This window comes from Pogoniulus pusillus, chromosome 2 (assembly GCF_015220805.1).
Source record: "Pogoniulus pusillus isolate bPogPus1 chromosome 2, bPogPus1.pri, whole genome shotgun sequence".
Taxonomy (NCBI): domain Eukaryota; kingdom Metazoa; phylum Chordata; class Aves; order Piciformes; family Lybiidae; genus Pogoniulus; species Pogoniulus pusillus.
In genome coordinates, this window is record NC_087265.1 from 32,545,210 (window position 1) to 32,557,508 (window position 12,299).

Below are 12,299 nucleotides of genomic sequence, written 5' to 3' on the forward strand. Positions count from 1 at the left end.
AAAGCTGCTGACAGCAAGATAGTTTGGGAAGCTGTGTTTCTACTCAGATCCTGTATATTTTAGCTTGATGTGACAGGATATGTGAAAAATGTATTTAAAGTGTGTGTTATTAAAGCCTTACTTCTTTTGGTGGCAGAATGCCTTCTGCTCTAATGGAAGAAAAGAGGTAAGGCTATGAAGAACAGATCTGTTAGGAGCTGCAGATTTGTTCTCCATTTGTGTTGGTTTTGAACATGTGTGGGGAGTGAGAGATGAAAGTAGGTTGCAAATTCTTTGGTAAAGGTCAGTTCTGAAAAATGATATTTCTGCAGTCATTGCAAAATGTGCCATGTCATTATGGGGTTGGTAAACTGCTGATGGTGCTCAGGAGGCCACCACAACCTGAGAGCACAGCTTACTCATGTCTGGAATAGGACATAGCCCCTGGCTTCATCCATCTCCAGGAATGCTCATCTCCTGCAGTTGGGCGCTCTCCCCTGCATAAGTGAGCTAATGGTTGTTTTTGTTCAAGTTCCATGTGAGTAGGTCTTGTCATCTGCTCTTGGTAGATGCCAGTTCTTACAGTGCTTATGACTTGGACACAATTTTCTGTTTGAAGATTATGTGGGAAAGTTGAGCAAAATGTCTTACAACGCCAGAGAATTCTGACTAGGGAAAGTCTTAGTCTGAATCCAGTTTTTCTTTAAGGATAAATTTATGTGCACTTCAAAAAAGAGTGAAATTTAATCCATGCTTGTTTTGTGATAAGTGGATAATATTTTAGGCTCTGGCAGCCTGAGCAGTAGAAGTGGTGACATACAGGATTTACATGTTCTTCAGTTGTTAGTTGGACAGATGGTGAAAACCAAATCAGTGCAATAGGCCCAACACTGATCTTCTGAAGGTTTGACCCTGAGAACTCCTTTGGGCTTCTCTGGATTAAGACGGCTGGTCATCTGAAGTGGCCAGAACAAAGTCTTACAAAACCAGCTTTTTTTGTTGACAAGGCAAAGACCTAGAGCCTTTCCTTACTTCATGAGGATAATGGTATTCAGCCTACCAGGACAAAGGCTTTCTACTGGAAGTTTGGGGTTGCAAGTTCATTTTCCTCTGAACGTGCTTTTCCTCACTTACTGTGATTGAATGTGTTATCCTTAGGGGGCACATTAATTGAATTCTCTATCAGACTCTGCTTTAAGAACTGGGAGGGCCCAGAGGAAAGATTACCAATAGGGGTCCTATGGCTAATGTGATTAAAAATTATTTGGCTGCAGAAGAGAGAATGTTGTTGTTCTCTGTCGTATTTCTCTGCAAAGAGATAACACTGATGCTGACTACAGAAGCGACAGGTCATACATGTTTAATTTGAACAGCTATAAAAAGAAACCTGCAGTAGGGCTTCTCATGGGGAATTTAATAAATAAAAGTTACTACCATAGCTCAGTATAATCCCAAGGCTATCTTTTCATAGAATCATAGAATCAACCAGGTTGGAAGAGACCTCCAAGATCATCCAGTCCAACCTATCACCCTGCCCTATCCAATCAACCAGACCATGGCACTAAGTGCCTCATCCAGTCTTTTCTTGAAGACCCCCAGGGATGGTGCCTCCACCACCTCCCTGGGCAGCCCATTCCAATGGGAAATCACTCTCTCTGTGAAGGTAGTCTTCTTAGAATCCAAGCTATCAAAAAATTAAGCTAGGAAGTTGTTGTGTTAAAAACAGATTAGATCTGAAAGGTGGAATTATGCCATATTTTTCTCCTTTCTCCCCCCCTTTTTTCATGATGGAATGTAGGTGCTAAACATTGATCTGTCTTGTCCTCACAAAACTCATGTATCAATGTTACTTGATTATATTACAGCTGAAGACTAAGGGCTCGAAGGGGAAAAAACACCCCAAGGTTACCCTAGGTATCCCTGCAATAATTGTGGTGGGTGTTATGCTTATGAAGATCCTATCATTACTTGGTATTGCCTGTCAGAGTCATAAAGACCACGATGGCTTGTTTGTGCAATGGAAAGATCCTTCAGGTGCAGCTGATTGAGTCAACACAACAGTAAGGACAGACTTTGCCACAGCTATGTCATGATTCTCAAGAAACTGTAAATGAGGCTGAAATGCTCCATGCAGCTATAGTAGGGGTAGGAGGAAGGGAGAGGAGAATTGCTGATCCTGAAACCTAGGCATGGGTTGGGTTTATTTTATTTTTTTGTTCATTTCCTGGTCTAATTTCTGTGCTAAACATGAGGCTGAGAGTGGGTTTAATGTGTTTTCAATTCTAGGATGCTACTGGAGGGCTTTTCTGCCCAGTTGCTGGGCTATTGGGAAAGTTAAAGAGCTCTGGAGTTTTGTGACAAACCACTGACCCTGCTAGAAAAGGCTTTTATATTTTAGGTTTATGCCTGAATGTGAAGGCAGGTAGTCAGGTACCCATCCCACTGTAGGCTTACAAAATGCCTTTCAGGAAAATTATCTGTTTTATTGAAGTCTGTGGTTTATTTTTGCCTGATTTGGTCAAGAATGCACTCCTGAGAGAGGCATTGCATCTCCTGCACTGTTTGGACCTAAGGAAATTTGTCACACTACCTAGTGTGCCCAGGTGGCCAAGACAGCCAGTGACATCCTGGCCTGCATCAGGAATGGTGTGGTCAGCAGGAGCAGGGAGGTCATTCTGCCCCTGTACTCTGCACTGGTTAGACCACACCTTGAGTACTGTGTTCAGTTCTGGGCCCCCCAGTTTAGGAGGGACATTGAGATGCTTGAGCATGTCCAGAGAAGGGCGACGAGGCTGGTGAGAGGCCTTGAGCACAGCCCTACGAGGAGAGGCTGAGGGAGCTGGGATTGTTTAGCCTGGAGAAGAGGAGGCTCAGGAGTGACCTTATTGCTGTCTGCAACTACCTGAGGGGAGGTTGTGGCCAGGGGGAGGTTGCTCTCTTCTCTCAGGTGGCCAGCACCAGAACGAGAGGACACAGCCTCAGGCTGCGCCAGGGGAGATTTAGGCTGGAGGTGAGGAGAAAGTTCTTCACTGAGAGAGTCATTGGACACTGGAATGGGCTGCCCGGGGAGGTGGTGGAGTCGCCGTCCCTGGAGCTGTTCAAGGCAAGGTTGGATGTGGCACTTAGTGCCATGGTCTAGCCTTGAGCTCTGTGGTAAAGGGTTGGACTTGATGATCTGTGAGGTCTCTTCCAACCCTGATGATACTGTGATAACTGTAGTTTCCTTCTGCTATGATTCTGCAGCTTTTCCACCTCTCTGATTGTGCACTGTGAGTAAGACTGAAATGATGAAACACCTGCTGCAAATAATGCTCAGCTATTGCATCAGTGTATAAAGGCATCAAGCTGGATGCAAGATGTCATAGTAGACTTTTCACCTCTGAGCCTAAGTTGAATAGCTACTCAGAGCTTATATATTTGCAGCATGTGCAATTTGGAAATGATGGTGAGAGGGGCTTTAGCCTTGCCTGTGTGGGTTCTGCTGGCATTTTGCAATGAGGACAGACCATTGTTTGTTTCTTGTTCTGGAAGATATTTCACAGGCAAACAAAGCTCCTTTGTCTTTTGACTAAGTTAATCACTGACTGATTTTTGTGTTTATTGCTTTCCTTATTGTAAGCTTCTTTGCATAATAAAATTTCAGGTGTGTCCTGAAGCTGCATTTTTCATTTCTAATGTGAAAGCTTTGTTTTCTTGTTTTATGGACAGAGTACAGTCTTGCCCTGTTTGAAGTGTTATGAAAAGTCATGAGCAGAGGTGTGTGTGAAAGCTGTCAGTGTGACCTCAGCTTCTGAACTGCAGGCATTTTTGCACAGTGATAGGAAAGATATTTGCAAGAGACATGCCTTTAAAAACTGCTTAAGAAAATAAGTCACTTCCCTCTGCTGATCTAGGTCCCCCTGTTTACTGGGGATTATTGCTGCCTGTCCATTACTACTTCTGCATGTTTTGGCTTGTAAAACGTAGAAACTCAAGGGACTGACAGTGCAGTAATCCAACAGGTTCTAGTAATGTGTTGTCTGTTGTCTTTCAGTTGGCCATCAGCTTCTTTCTCTGATGCAAAGAGCAAAGTGCCAGGTCACAATGCTTGGCTTTGGAGTGCCTAGAGCATCCCATTGGAACCTTTCCCCCCCTCTTTATCTTTAGGAAATAAGTCTAAGTTACTCTAACAAAGACTTCCAGGATTTTCTTGAGGCCAGTGCCTTTTTTGGTCTTGAACTGCTCTGAATAAGAAGGGGCATCTTGGAGGCAAGAATGTGTACAGATGGTAATGGATAATCTCTCTGGTAAATGAATCATAGAATCATGGAATGGTTTGGGTCCAGAGGGACCTCCAAAGGTCATCTATGGATGAGATTGAAGTACTACATACAAACCTAGCTGAGAAATGCATCTTCTGTTCAAAGGCTGCATTAGAGATGAAATGGTGTGCTTTGTGTAAGAGGAAGCAAGGGGAAATACAAGAATTGATTAGGTATGTAGAGGAAGCTGGTGCAACACATATGATGGGAAAACTGGCAGTAAATTTGTATCTTCCTATGCTGAAACTGGTTTCAAATGCCAATGTGAAAGGTAGGGCACTGAGCTTTTCAGTTGCCCATTTTCTCTAAACTGGACACTGGGACATGTGGTGTGCCTGTCTTAGAGGCTGAGGTGGTGTTATGCTATTGCTAATGCCTGTGGGAGAGACGAGCAGGGATGAGTAGAGGTCTTACTTGCAGTGACAGCTTCTGAACTTGGCTTTCCATTTGCCAAATTAGAAATAACTCTATTATGATATGGTTTTTCCAAACTCCTGAATACAGCCATCTGAAGGGTGCCAAGCCTTCGTTTTTTTTCAGAGGCTATGAGCAATGAGCTCCTAGCTGCAGTTTGTTTAGAGCTTAGAGAATGCTTTCCCCAAGCTTAGTAGAAAAATATCATACATGGCAAAATGACTTGTTTTAGGGCTGGTGTGAATCTTGAAATGAAATAGCTCATTTTAATGAAGCAATGCAATGTTATAATAAAGCTGCCAGAAAAGAAGTAAGGAATGTAGTTGTGTTCATTATTGCATAGAGTAAATCTTTCAAGCTCCACGCAGAAGCAGGGCAGACCAGAATGCAAGATGACTGTCTTATTTTCAGGCTCAGCAACATATCAGGACCTTCTGATAGGCTACTGCTTGAAATACAGGAAAAGGTGGTCTTTCTATCATTTCCCAGCAAAATAACATTGTTATGCCCCTAAAGGAATAGGTCTAGCTCTAGCGTTTGAGCTCAACTGGTATGAATTTGAGTTGGATCCTCTGTATAGAGATTTAACCTGGTCCTTGTTGAGTAATATATGTCCTTGCCTAGCCCATTATCTGTAACACAATTGCTCTTAATCTCCCTTTTGCCTGGGCTTCCTACAGAAGCTTTATGCAAAGGTATGCCTCTGGCTGGTGTTCACAGAAACACAGAATGTTAGGCATTGGAAGTGACTTCTGGAGAGCTAGTGCAGCCTCCCTGCTAAAGCATACTGATCCAGAGCAGGTTGCAAAGGATCCAGATGAGTTTTGAATCTTTCCAGAGAAGGAGGCTCCACAGCCTTCCTGGATAGCTTGTTACAGTGCTGTCACCCTCCAAGTGAAGAAGTTTTTCCTCAAGTTCAGGCATAACTTCTTATGTTCCAGTTTGTGACTGTTGTCCCTTGTCGTGTTGCTCAGACTACTCATTACCTACTTGCCTGAAAAGGGAGGTGTTTTTGTACCATAACCTCTTCAAGAGCTTTGGACCCAGAGGTATCTGTGCCTGTGATCTCTTGATAGGTGAATGGGGTTGTGGCAGATAACTTTCACCCTTTTTGCATGGCTTTCTCATCTAGATGTTGCACAGTGGAAGGAGATGTTTGTGCAGTGCATAAAGGTGTAAAGGAAAAGGTAAATCCCTGTTCCAAGTACGAGCAATGCTGTCAAAGGGCTTGCCTTGACTGAAGGAAGAGCTGAAAGAGACCTGGCTTCAAAACCACCTCTGGGAGAAAATGCTGCTTCAAAGCAGGTGGGAATTTATCCCAAATAGGAAAGAATCATAGAATTCCAGTATCATAGAATGGCTTAGGTTGGAAGGGACATTAAAGACTGTCTGCATGGGCTGCGAAATTGTTTCCCAGGCCATCAGCTGTGAAGGGATGCGTGGGTCTGTGCAGTTGTAATCTAAATATCTGCTTGCACTGGTATGAGCAGCCTGGGAAAGTGCTGTGGAAGAGTCCTGGAGCGTGAAGCCCGGACACATGCAGCACTTCAGCAAGGGAGGAGCTGTGTTTTGGCTGCGGCAGCAAAGTTCAGCATGTATCTAGGTTTGTAGCCAGATATGATCAGGTGTGGTCAATGCAATGGGATGGAGTGTGCTGGGACTATCTAAGTTTGGAGGGAGTAATTTCAGGTACTTAAACACTGCTTTTCACATGCATTGTGCTTTTGAAATTGCATGACTGCTTCTCCACAGGTTCCTCTGTTCTGCTGCTCCACCTGTTGGCCCTGACAACAACAGTGTCACTTTCTGGCTGCAATTAATAAATTGGATTTATGATGCTTGTGTAAGCTGTGAAGAGGAATAATCTCTGATTATTTGTGTTGGTGGTGTCAGATGTTTGGCTTGGTCACACACTATGAGGGGACACATCTGGCAATAGGAAACAAGATCACTTCTTTTCTGTATAATATTATTCATCATGAAGCTGTTGTTTATTTTGGGAGTTTCTGACGTAATATTAGTCCAATTGTGTGTTCTTAAACTTCTCCTAGGGAACTTTGAAGTGTGGTTTAAACCTAAATTGGATTTCATTTTTCTTCCTGTTAAACTGTCAGTCATTGGACTGTGTTTTTTAGACTACATGATGAATGCCTTTCATTTCAGCTCCCAGAAAGAACTTTTTCGTTGTGCTGTTTCTGTTCAGCTTTTAAAAAGGAGCTTAGTGAGTTCTACTGACTCAGGATATGCAGTCTCTTGTGTGAGAATGCCTGGCTACAGTGAAGGTTACTGGTTAGGACTTGCAAGCATATATTCATGAAATAAACCCAAAACCTCTGGAACTATCAGAAGATGTTGCCTGCATTAGGCGATTCAGGAAGATGCAATCAAGTCAGATGGTGAGCTTTCCTGCTGGGACATCTGCCATACATCCATTATTGCTTAACTGAAGAACTGTGAACCAGCCACAAGTAGCATTTGGAAGCAAATAGTGAAAGAGGATCTGCCTTTCAGATACATCAGTTCTTCATTCCTCAAACAAGGATATTTTAGTAGCCAGTATCTTTTCTGAACCTCACCCATTTCATCAGAGTTTTTTTATAAGTGGAGCCAGTGTGCAACGTTTCTGCTGTTGCCTGCACAAGTGTCCAAAGCTGAACCAGATGCTGCTCAATGCAAGCTGACTTATCTGTTTCCTCCAGCTCTCCAGGGAGGTATCTATTTGAGCATTGAGAAACGCATATCAAAACCTGCAGATAATCAATATTCCTGTCCACTGAGGAGGAGAAGATAAACTCAGCCTTGCTAGCATTTCCAGACAGAGTGGACTGGGTCAGGATTTGGCTGAGATTTGCCAGCTGTTCCCTGGTCTATGAATGAAGGAGATGTGGGCTGCAGAAGTGTTTCCTGCATGAACGAGAATTCAGCCCTGGTCCTGGCTTGGAGTCTTTGTGCTGTCTGGCGGAGCTGTATTACTAATGACTTTTGCCTAATGTCACAGACATCCTCACTCTGAATTATAGTTTTGTTTAGTTGGAAAGGGGCTATCCAGACCAAACCTTCTGCTGAAGCAGGGTGGTGGAGAACAGGTTATCTAGACCTATCCAGATGGGGTTTCAATATCTCCACAGATGGGGCTGCTCTCACAGTCAAGAATCCTCTTGTGTTTGGGCGGAGCTTCATATGTTCTGTTTTGTGCCCATTGTCTCTTGTCCCATCAGTGTATTCTCCTTCATTCTCTCCTATGAGAAACCTGGACACATTGATACAATCATCCTTGAACCTCTTCTTCTCTAGGCTGAGCAGTCCCAGTTCTCTCAGCCTTTTGTAACAAACATACTCCTGTCCTTTATTCATCTTTATCACCCTGTGCTGGATTTGCTCAGGCAGATCCTTTTACTTGTACAGGAGAGCCCAGACCTCAACACAGTACTCCGTGGTCTCATCAGGGCTGAGTAGATGGAAAGTGCATCGTCCTGACTTGACAGATGGTGGATCTAATAAAGCTAAAGGGATGCAAAAGCTTGACGTTGCTTGAGCTGTCTTCACAATGGATGGACAGGCAGAGATTGTTTAAAAGCAGAGTCTGAGACTACATGAAAAGCCTGATGGCTGAAAGAATTGTAAACATGTGATGAAGAAAACAAAGCAATGAGTTAGACTGGAAAAAAAAAAGCTATAGTGAGTTATGAGAAGTAACTGTTTAAAGATTTCCCAATAGTTACATTGGGAGGGGGAACAAAGCAACAACAACAACAACAAAAAAAAAAACTAAAAACCAACAGACACAACAATATCCCCCTCAACAAAACCAAACAAAATCCAGCAAAACAAAAATCACCAAAACTCAGTTGTCTAAAAAGCAGGGAAATGCTGGATGAGTAAATGGCCACAAAGCATTTGAGGTTCAGATTTTGGAAAGGGTGACAACTTGTTACAGCTCAATAAAAAGGTGAAAAATATTATTTGTCCAAAACTGTGGAGGGCTACTTTTTAGATTTGATATTTCTATTTGTTGGTTCATTAGTGATTTGGAGTTGTGAGTCAGTGTAGATGTGTAAGACCTGATAGTTAACCTTCCTTTGCAGTGCAGGTATATGCAGTTTGAGACTACTGGCCAGGTCTTCAAGGAAGGGACTTCACTGTACAGCACCTGAGAGCTCACAAACATGGGAAAAACACACTAGGTTTTAACAAATCTGAGTACCTCTGTTTTTTAACACATCAAAACTGTGTCTGTGATAGCATTCACAAAACTGTGCTGCTGTAGAGGTTGTTCTTGCCAACTGTAACTCAACCTTTCAGGTAATCCTGTGTTCCTGGGTGTGATGGTTTGGGTGTTACCTGCCCCCCAACACTTAAGAAAATCATCCAGACTAGACACAGCAGCTGGAAATTAAAGAATGAAGCTTTCTATTTACAGCTTAGCACAACATACAAGCAGATATTTACAATATCTACAGCTATATACAGAAATAGATAAGTTAAAAGTAATACAGAAACACAACAGCCCTTCCAGAAACCAGAGTCCCCAGGAGGGGCTCTCACTCACTCTTCCACCTCCTTTCCACCCCTCTACCTCATCCCAGACTTTGCCTTACGTGTAAGGTGAGTTTGGAGAATTGTCCAGGGGAGTTAGGAAGCAGAGGGATTAGTCACACAGACAGCAAGTTAGGGAGAGAAGTGCATGCAGCCAGAGCCCAAGAGTAACTGTGTTATCTATATTTACGTTCTTGGTTTTATACATCTCAGCAAGCCTATGAGTGCAGTAGACATCACCACTGCTCCCTTTTCACAGCTTAGAATCTAATTCTTCTCACTAAAATATCCCAGCTAGGCTCAGACTAGCACACTGGGAGGCTACACTCTTGAAAATTTCCAAATTCCAGCATCTCCTGCTCATAATAAACATGCATTTAGCAGTGAATTAGGCAGTATGATGGAAAGATGATAGCAGCAAGGATGATCAGCAATTGTCTTCCTTTGCTGCTAATAGTCAGTTTCATGTGTGGCTGCTGAACAGAGTGCTTGTGATGTGTGAAGACAAGCAAGTGACCTTTGATGCTCTTTCTTGGTACCCAGTGTTGCAAAACAGGCAACCTTCCATGTTTAATCTTCATGCTCCCCAAGCTATGGGTGCAAAAATTATGCCAGCTGAGGTTGCTTTGAGGTTTCTGTTTGTAAGTGTAGTGTCTTTCAGTGAACTGTAAAGTCTGCTCATTGCAATGACAGCAGCATTGGCATGCTTTGCTGCTCGTGTTGCTCCCACTTTTTACTCTCAACAGCTCTCTTAGAAGTGCCTTTCCAGCTTTCCTATATGGAAGTGTTATACATCCAAATAATCAAGATCAATGAATATTCAGCAGCATTTTTTAATGGATGGAATGGAAGCTTTGCTTGCCAAGGCTCTTCATTCCTGCTCCCTTTTCCCATCAATTTAACCTGTGGTCTCTGGAGCATTGATGTAATTTGACCTTCCTCAAAGCCTTAATTTCTGCTTGACTGCTATGTTGGGATATTACTGCCCAGTGGTGGGCTTTGTACTTCCCTGTGAAATAAGTGGCTTCTGAAGAAATCCTTCATACAATGACAAGTAATTTTTGTTTATTTTATTTTCCTTTGTTGCTACCAAATGGCGCAAGAAAACACAGAGGAAAAGCATGCTAAAACATTAAATAATCTGCACTGCTACTGGAAGAATATCAGAGAATGATGTGACTGCAGTGCTGCCTCTGTTACCAGAGGCTGAGATTTTGAACTGTAAATCCAATAATATCAATAGAAGTTGCTATGAGTGCAGTGTAAATCACACTTGGAGGGCTAGAGTGGAAATCACACCGTGATAGTATTCGTGAAGGTGTATGTGCACTGCAGAGCATTCAGCAGGCTGCTGTGAGCCAAGCAGTCAGCACTGTATGACCTGCCTTTCTCCCTGCTGCAGACCTGTGTACCAATCATCTGCAAGCAAGGAGCTGTGTGAAGGGTGGCAGGTTTGAGCAGAAGCATCTTTGAGTTCAATAGGGAAGTGTGGGGTGAGACCTTTTGGGCTGAGGACTGCATTTTGAATTCCTCTTGCTAATATGCGTCCTAGCAAGTGCTTGTTAGCTGTTACATGGATGCTGGCACAGTTTGTGTATTTACAGATTCTGATCATGCTTCAGATGAAGAGCTTCAATGGTAGAGTCTCCTATCTCAAAACTGCAGTTTCAAAGTAGTGTTATATTTAGCTGGTTTTTATTACTGACAACTTCAGCAGTTGAAATTGGACCTTGAGGCTTCAAAGCAGCTGCTTGGTTAAGGAAGCATTGCTGAATAAAAGCTCCCTGCTCTGCTACCCTCCCCCTGCTTTTCTACACTACCAGCTGTGTCAGCCCAGCAGCAAGGAAGCGAAGTTGGCCTTGAAGTTAATCTAAAGAGGAAAGAGAGTGAGAAGAGGAGAGGTGGAGTTAGCCGACTAAATGCAATAGCAGCCCGCAGTGTGGGAAGATGAGAAAGGAGAAGCAAAGAGAATGATGCTTGAATCTCTGTGTGGGTGAGCTCTTCGGAGCAAGGTCTGAATAGAGGGGAGGACCAAGGAGTTTAAAGAATGAACACACTCAGTGAAAAGGCAGGGATTACACTCCTTTTTCTTTCTGGAATAACAATCAAAAGAAAAAGGTAAGGGGGACAAGGAGGAAGCGAGTGAAATCTGTGTCGAATTCCACTTAAAATAGGAGCCTTTAACCAACAAGGGACCGTGAAATGGGAAGACATCCTGAAATGTTTTTTGGTATAATACTAGAAGCAAAGAAAAATAAGCAGACATATGAGAATATTATAGGCATGATGTTCCTATTTTGCTGTATTCTTATTGTTGTTGTGCAACCGTGCTCTAAGCTGTCACTGGCAATATTTGTTTTAAGCCTTGGTGCAGCATTTTAGAGTGCAAAAGTAATTGGCAAATGCAATTTATTTTCTTTGGGTTTGTTCATTTTGGGGGTGTGTTTGGTTTGTTTGGGATTGGTTAGGGCGTTTTTTTTGGGTGTTTTTGTCGGGTTTGGTTTTGGCAGGGGTGTGGGTTTTTTTGGTGGTGTTTTGGTTTAGTGTTTTGGGGTGTTTTTTTTGTTGAAGGAGATTAGAAGAAACCCGGAGACAATAGGATGACATTTACTTTCTGTAGCATTCCTGGCTCCAATAGAGAACAGTGTGGCTTTTAGCCAAGTCTAACACATTCAAGTTGAACTCCACATATTTTAGGCAGCTTGAGGTAAATAAATCAAAACCTTAAAGGCACTGAGTAGAAATGCTCAGTCTCAGAAGGTCACTTTGATCTGCTGCAAGTGACTTGACTGCAGCTTTGAAGGCTTGGAGAGGGTTGAAAGTATCTACAAAAGTAAACAAAATCAGGGGGAAGCCTTGTTTATACCTTCTAGGGAACAGCTAGTCAGCAGTCCCATTTTTGTCAGAAGTGCTGCTTCTAGAAATGCAATCAGTCAGTTCCCTGCAGTTGCTACCTTTCAGTAAGGGAGTATTCCCCACCTTTGAACTAGAAGAAGGTGGAGCGCTAAAGCAGCTTGGTCAGCTTTTCCACAGTGCCTGAAGTACTTTCTTGATGTGGGGTCCTATGCC